Genomic DNA, 8,534 nt, shown 5'->3' with positions numbered 1-8,534 from the left:
AATCCATGAAATCCCTTCCCCTTAGGTTGATTAAAGGGTTTTAGCCTAGCATGGCTAGGATAAACATGATTAAAAATTAAAATTAAATAAAAGAAGAAGAAGAAGACGAAGAACGCGAATAATGCTTCAGAGAAAATACTTTGATCCCAAAATTTGAAAATTACAGAATGATGAAAAGTTTCCTACTCTGCCGTCATATACCCCCTACTCAAATCAGGTTAGGGCTCAACTCAGATCGGCCCATCTGTCTATAATACGAAATAAAATAAACTAAAACTTGGCTTTGGGCCACTTAAGTAATTGGGTTTTAATTTAAATTACAAGTCCAATATAAAATAAAACTTCAGAAAAACGTGTCCAACTTGGCATCAGAAATCTACCAGCTTCCAGTCCGAATTGGGCTTCGAGCTCTCATAAGAATTGTAGCCCTTTGCGTTATCTGAAAAACCCAACAAGAACGGAGTCAATCCGACAACTGTGAACCGAGATATGGCTGAAATACAGAAGTAACGTAAAGCTGAAAAATTCTGACGAAAATAAATGAGGAAAAAACGGAGTCCTTGTCTAAAAAAATGCCTTGAGAAAGGGCATATGTATAGAACCTTTCAACGAGATAGAAATCTAAATTAACTCTAAAAATCATTATTTTATTCAAATAAATCCTAAAAATACTAATCAAGAGTTACAAATAAGTGTAATAAAATATGAGTTATCAGTGAGAACCATCCCTTAGCTTGTTATTTAATAAGATTTACACTGGTCGAACAAAAATGGTACTGTTGATAATAGGAACAGGATAAACTTCATTATGGAATAGCAGTGTTTATTAACCTGTCTGCCTCGTTAAAAACCTTTCCGGTCAAAACCCATTGGGACAAAAACCCAGTAAAGGAAAAGAGTGTAGTGGTTGTTTACATTTACTTAGCTGTAGTATCTTTTGAGCTTGTCGGCGTTCCATGCTCGTGGAATGTCTTTCACGTCTAGAGTTTCTAGAGAGTATGCTCTGCTTCCCAACTTATTAGCTATTCGGTAGGGCCCTTCCCAGTTTGGTGCAAGTTTCCCTTCCTTGGTGTTCTTGTTCCCAATGTCTGCCCGCCTGAGTACCAGGTCTCTTTCTTCAAACCTTCTCAAGATTACCTTCTTGTTGTATCGGGCGGTTGCTCTTTCTTTTGATCGGCGGTCAGCTAGGGTGGCTCGTTCCCTGAATTCGTCTAGGAGGTCGAGTGTTTCTTTAAGGTTCTGGTCATTGGATATTTCGCTCACGTGCTCCCTCCTCCAAGATGGTTCGGCGATCTCTACTGGGATCATCGCTTCAGCTCCGTACGTCATTTTAAAGAGGGTCTCCCCAGTGCTAGATTGCGGAGTAGTTCTGTACCCCCAAAGGACGTGTGCTGTGTGAGGCCCAAGAAATCTGCTAGAGGGCGGTTACGACCAGAGGGGGTGGTTGGGGTGTGCTGGGTGTTAACCTGGTGTAAATGAGCGTTTTGGGCTAGGTGTGGGCGATGTTGTACTCGTGGTTGGTGGTGAACTGAGTGGGAGTGAGCTGGAGCATGCGGTGTAGCATGTTGTAGTGGTTGGGGGGCCAAGATCATATATGACTGCTGAGGTAGGGCAGTTATGTGTGGTGGAGGTATTTGGAACCCATGAAATGGTGCCCTAGGGATGGGAAGTGCATGTGGTGGGGTATGGGTCACTGATATGGTGAGTATGTGCTCTTGCTGGGTGTCTAGTGGTTATCGGAATACCTTGGCCTTCGTAAACGACGACTGGTTGGTTTAATGGCAAGGGTGCTTGAAGGTAGACAGTGTGGTGGGCTTCTGGGGCGACAGTGACTGGGAAAGGCATGTCGTAATGCACTCTGGGTGGAGGGGGGGCGTTTGAATGGAACTTTCGCCCTGGGCTTCAAGCGCTATTGGTCTGTGGTTGAGCTGCATGGCCTGACCTGGGTTTGGGGGTTGCCTCTGGATTTCGTTAGCTACGCCATGTGGCTGTAGCGCTTCGACAAATTGTAAAACTGGTGGTAAGGTTACGACGGCTGGGCACGGTGCCGGGGCAGATTGCACTGATGGAGGGGAGCTTGAATGTACGGTCTGCGCTTGGCCTTCTGGGGTGGTTGCTCTAGGTTGATGGGTCCTTCGAGTGGTGACAGTCATTTGCCTAGAGTTTTCGATCTCTTGTCAGTTTATATAGAGGGGTGGGAATCAAAAGTTTATCAGGAGATTCCCACATACGGCACCAATGTACAATAGCGTACTGTAGGCCTCTTTCAGCCCAATATGTTTCCCGTGAGTGAGCAAGATCACTATATGGGTATGGTGGCTAACACAGGTAAAGACCAAGCTAACCAGCCAAGTCCCAATCGGTAGACTAAGTAGGGTATAGTGTGTGATGTGATGTGATGGGGATACAGTAAACAGGGTGAATAGTGATACCTGAGATGTTCTTCTGGTGGTCGTGGAGGGAGTCCTTATAGGAGAGGGGGAGAGTGGTTCAACCTGCGGGTTGGTGTGGAGGGTCAACTTTCCTTGAGGGGCGCGAGATCCTCTGCTTGGGCGATCGCCTCAGGGGTGGCTTGTGTCAGTGTGAGGACTGTTGTTGTCTCCATCCTGTATGGAGATATTTCCTGTTTAAGGGCCTGGGGGAATCTTCTTTGATACGATGAGGGCTAGAAGGTTGAAGAGTGCACCCTTGTGGGTTAAGGATTTTAGCACTAAGTAACCAGACCATGGTTACTGTTAATAGCATGTAAAATAAGAGGTTAGTTGAATAAGTGATGGGTTGGTTAGTTAGTTAGATGAGGTGGCAAATTCTGTTAGAAGTAAGTGTTTGTATATAAACACTACACATGTACAAACGTGGCATTCATTGGAATATACAAAAGTTGTTCTGTTTTTGTGTTTTTCTGTTCTTAAGGGTTCTGCACCCTTAACATTGGTGCTTTCAACTTCTTGATACTCAGTGGCAACATGCGGCTTCAGGAGGTGGCGGAGGAGTTAGGATCCTTCCAATTGCGGGTTGATCGAACTTTAGAGGAGATTCAACAAAAGTTCACCGATCATCAAAACCAATTTCAGACCATTAATACTCAGATTCAACAGATGCATGCGGTGATTGTTGGAGGAGATATTCGAACGGGGGAGCATGCACAACCGCGAGTTACTCCGGGAACTTCGAGTAATGACAACAATGGAGTAGTGCATTCCAGGTATGATCCGAATGACCCACGTAACATCATGAAATCCATCAAGATCGAACTACCTTCCTTTATGGGTACAGATCCTGTTAGTTGGATTTTTAGAACTGAGATGTATTTTGGATTACATCAAATTCCTGAATCCCTTAAGGTTCGTTTGGCTGGAATGAAAATGGAAGGAATGGCTGGACCATGGTTTCAATGGCTTTTTAGTGGTGGTTCCATTCAATCGTGGGAGGAATTGAAGAGTGCTGTGAAGCATCGATTTGGAGGCACAGCTTGTACTGACTTGCGTGGGGGTTTTGTCCAAACTCACTCAAGTGGGAACCCTTAGTGAATACATTCGGGACTTTGAAGCTTTGATCAATCAAGTAACAGATTTTTCTGATGAGGTTTTAATGTCTTTTTTTGTTTCTGGTTTATTTCCAGACTTAAAAAGGGCCATTCAACTTCATAAACCAACCTCTCTTCACCAAGCAATGCAGTTAGCTATGACTTATGAGGCTCATTTTGCTGAATTAAGAGGCTCATTTTCATCCTATAATAAGAAGTTTACTCCCAAACCTATATCTATCGTGGAGCAGTGCAATGCTACTATTCCTCAGGTGAAGCCAATGGTATCCACTTTACCAGCCTTGCCTTCTAATGTGCCTGTTAAGAAAGTGTCACAAGAATATTTACAAAAAAGAAGGGATATGGGACTTTGCTACACATGTGATGAGAAATGGAATTCTAAACATCGTTGCAAGGCTAGGATGATGATGTTGGTGGGAGATTTTGATGATTTGCAGGTGCCTTTACCTTGGGGATCCTCTTGTCGGGAGACAGGGGGTGGGGAGGTTTGTCCCACGCCACTTGTAGGGCTGACGTACAGGTGGTGGCCAGGTTTGTCCACGCCACCTGAAGGGCTGACGTGAACGCCTCCAAGCTTTTGGACTTATGCTATTGGGCTTGGGCTATATTGATCTACCAGAACACTATTGAAGTATTTCAGTACAACGTAGCTGTGTTTGGACTTTGGAGATGATAATCATCCGAATTCATTAATTGTTATGACATATCCTTTGACTTTGCCAAGCCTGTTGTAATTGCTTCGGACCTTTAAAGGAATCCTCCTATAGGATTTAGTAGATTTGAAGGAAAACGCATACGATAAAGTAGGACTTGCAATGAAATGAAATTAGTTGTATACTGTTGTAAAATATGATTACCAAAAAAAATAAATATGATTTTTCCTTGACAGTGACTTCACATTCTGAATTAGGTTTAGAAACTACGAACGAATATCCGTTGCAGGGATTCTGAATTTTTCGACCCCTGTACCCTTTCACAATTGCAAAGACACGATGCTAATATATAAAGCATCTGTTTGGTTTTACAATATACCAAAATATAAAGAAAACATATTTCTTCATTAGCTCTATGCGTACGTCGGTTTGACAACTTAAAAAATGCTTTGACAAACTAACCATAATGCCTTATATGATCTTAGGGTTTAATGTTGCTTATAAAAAATAATTTTTTCTCCTACATTCATATAAAAGTGTACGAAGCTCATGTTTTTTCTTTTCTTTTCTTCTCACATGACCTCATATGGGCTCCACATACTTTTATATAAATGTAGGAAATAAAATTAATTCATATAGATAAACATGACCCTGTAATAAAAATAGACACTTAAAAGTTGAATATACCACTCAATGATCGTAGGCGCAGTTACTTAGGTGGTGTTTGGTTGAAGATTTCTTAAAATTTACCTATGCAAATCAAATTGGCAAAGTAAGAAAGCAATGTTTAGTAGAAGGTTTTACAAAATTTCTTTAGTATTGTATTTGCATATCATTCCTTATTTGTTCATAGAAAGCAAGACAAAGTTACTATTTAGAAAGACAACTTGAAGGTGGTATTTTACATTTAGCTAGCTAAATGGCAAAAGAGCAACCCACTAGTAGACTTAAATACCCTCATCTAAAGTGCCAAGGTATCACTTTTTTTATGGGGTTATATTTGTAATTTGAAGTTATTTCTCTATCTATATTTTACCTCAAACCAAACATGGACTTTATAAATCTTACCTAATTTGCCCGGTAAAATTTTTTCTAACCAAAAACATTTTTTACATTTTCCTACCAAACTCACTTTCCAACCATTTCCCTATCAATTACATTTCCCTAGTATTCAAAAAATTTCTCCTCAACCAAACATCCCCTAATTAAAGGTGTGAATTAGGATTAAGCTAATATTCCATAAAGGTGTGAATTGGAATCCCATTAGCCAATGTGATGACACCTTGTTGGTTTATGATTTTTAATCTTACTCAAAATTCTTGAAGAGATTGGGGGATTTACCATGGAATACCAGCCGGCATCTAATCCTATCTAAATTTTCTAGAAAAAGAAGAAGAAGTTGAATATGCGAATTTACGTCTTTATATAATCAAATATTTGATGTTTATTCATTTATTTTTTTATTTTGAAGTTCTCATATCCATATAAGTAACATGTACAATGGGTCAAAATATAATATGGGATTTTAAGGAAGGAGTTCCTACTTTCTATTTGACCGAGTAATATAAGTGTCGCATTAAACTTATATTTAAGGTTACACCTTTCGGTGGAGTTCCTACCTTAAAGACAGAAGTGCTCTCCCTTTTCGTCTTTGTTTTCACACAGTCATCTTTTAATTTTAAAGACTTTAGCATCTTTAGATGATTTTCTATTCTAAATCAAATAATGTTCATACTTATTTTAAACAAATCCAATAATTCTTGTATGTTATTTGAATTTTGCGTCGTCTATTTATTTATTGACTTTGTTTTGTAATCAATTCCACAACTTAGGGTTTTTATAATTTTTTTCCTACTAATTCATTGAAAATCAAACTAATTTAGTTTAAATCAGTGTTTAAAAACTCGGTCCGACCATCGACTCGGCTGAGGTAATTGTGGGTTCAATCGAGGGGTCACAGGGTCACTTTGCTAACCCGATTTTATACATAAAAAAATATAAATATATATCCTATATGAAAAATTTAAAAAAAAAAAAATCAAGCCACCAATCATCAAAGATTCAAAATATACTTAACATAATTCAACCAATTACATCCACAAGTCAATATTACACATACTAATCAAAATATAAAACACATATTCTAATGGAGTTAATGAAAAGTTATATCATCAAACTCAGGCCTCATTGTCCTTCTCACGCACCTACAAGAGCATGTGAAAGGAGATCCCTTACCCAAGACAGAATGACGGAGGAGAGGCGACTGCATGACGAATCAACACTGGAAGAGAAAAACCAACATGACGGAGGAGAGAGATGATCGAAGATGATAGGAGGAACCACCAACAAGGCGGAGGAGATTACCGGATCAAGGAGACTAGATTTGGGTTTAGATCTAGGTAGCACGAGTTTTTTTTTTTCTTGCACACCAAACGACGTGTTTTCATGTGTAATTTAAAAAAAAAAAAAAAGAGCAGTAACCCCTCTGACCCGAGAGTTACGGGTTTAACCGAGTGATTTTGGAGATTAGGGGGGTCAACATGCATCAGGATCTAACTGCTAATCCCAACCTTCAGATAGAAAGGCAGCGACCTCGGAATTGGGACACTGGTTTAAATACGGTTTGATGCATATAAAGGGAAGTTCTTAAAAGATTAATTTCTTCACTCACAAAACTAGATCACGAAAATCGTTCAGGTTAACAATTTCCTTGATTCAATAATTATTGGCTGGCTTTCATAATTATTTTTGTAGTGTTTGTATGCATTTCACTGTTTACTTTTTTAAGGACGAATTCATTATTTTAGTATACTTTTATTTTATTTAAAAAAACCCTAAAAGTATATCTTATAAAATTACCTAAATTGATTGAAATTTCACATTGGGAATTCTCCCAAAAAATAATAATAATTTAACATTGGGCTATTAGAGGTTTCGCTTTGCATTGAATCTGGTCAAAAGGTAGTTTATGTTTCGGAGGGGGAAACGTCTGTAAATCAATATTGACAAACATAAGCACGAGATACTAAAACCTCAATTTTAACAATTAGGATTTGTTAGAATTTGAGATTGCAAAACGGTTTGAACGCAACGGGTGAACCTGTTCATCTGCCAAAATGGGAAAGACTAGGTTATGTATTTCAACCCATTAATCCGAATAACCTGCCTGTATGTGAGACGAGTTAAAATAGGACCTTATATATAGGTGGGGCGGGGTGGGTAAACCTGAATGGAATATTTTAAAAAATATATATATATAGCATAGGTGCAGATGAAGATTGACCACAGTCTATTTCAACATATATCTCAATAAAGTTTTGAAATTTTCGGTCCACAATTGCATCTATGACACAATCCACATCTTCATCGTCACATATATCATTACCAATGTAGAATATAGCATCCTTACCAACTGTAGACTCTACCCTGGCGATCATCCGTTGAACGCCATGGCTCCCGTGTAGCCCCAATTTTTGGTTAATCCTCCCCTTCAACTCATTGTACGTAGTGCCCCGTTTGATTTTCAACATTTTCGTTTTTCCTTCAAATTGAACACCGTTGGGGCCTTCATAATGCTTTCCATCATAGTAAATCATGGTAACATACATGTTTGGACTTGAGCTCATCTTTCACACGAATTTTGGGGGTAGGAATCGGATTTTAGGGTTTTGGGTTCGGATTTGGGGGAAAAAATTGAGAAATAAAGGAAAATGACAATGATTTCACAATTACTATGCCTTAGAGGTGGTGTGATGAAATGGAAGGGTGATTGGAAGGTTCACAGCTGACAAACAAGAGAAAGAGACCAAGGGAGGAGTTTTACATTCGAATATAATGAAAATGAGACCAAGAGAGGTCTGGATATAGGGTTTTTCGCGATCTTTAGTCGACTAAATAATGTGCTTAGTCGACTAAAAGTGCAAACAATTTATTCGATTAAGATGAGTTTTTAGTCGACTAAAATTCGCGTTTCATAATTTCTGAGTTTAGCTCATTTAGTCGATTAAAAGTGCAACATAATCGACTAAATGGGGGCAGGATGGTGGATAGTTCTGGGGGAGGGGCAAATTGGTTATTAATTATTTAATTAGGGGCAAAAGGGTCAAAAACCCTATATATATATATATATATATATATATATATATATATAATAGCTTGATTGGTCAATATAAATGGCTATTATGAGAGTCAAAATCTTTTCTTTTAGGATCATAATATTATTATATTAATGCAAATGTCATTTTTAAGTCACTTTTAATTTAGGTTAACACTAAAAATAAAAGAAACTTAAGTTTATTTTTGAATGTAAATGCTAGTATCTATATAAATCAAAT

This window comes from Gastrolobium bilobum, unplaced genomic scaffold (genome assembly GCF_033153095.1).
Source record: "Gastrolobium bilobum isolate Gb01-03AN ecotype WA unplaced genomic scaffold, APGP_CSIRO_Gbil_v1 utg20919, whole genome shotgun sequence".
In the NCBI taxonomy this organism is placed as follows: domain Eukaryota; kingdom Viridiplantae; phylum Streptophyta; class Magnoliopsida; order Fabales; family Fabaceae; genus Gastrolobium; species Gastrolobium bilobum.
Note: the sequence above shows the minus strand (reverse complement) of the source record.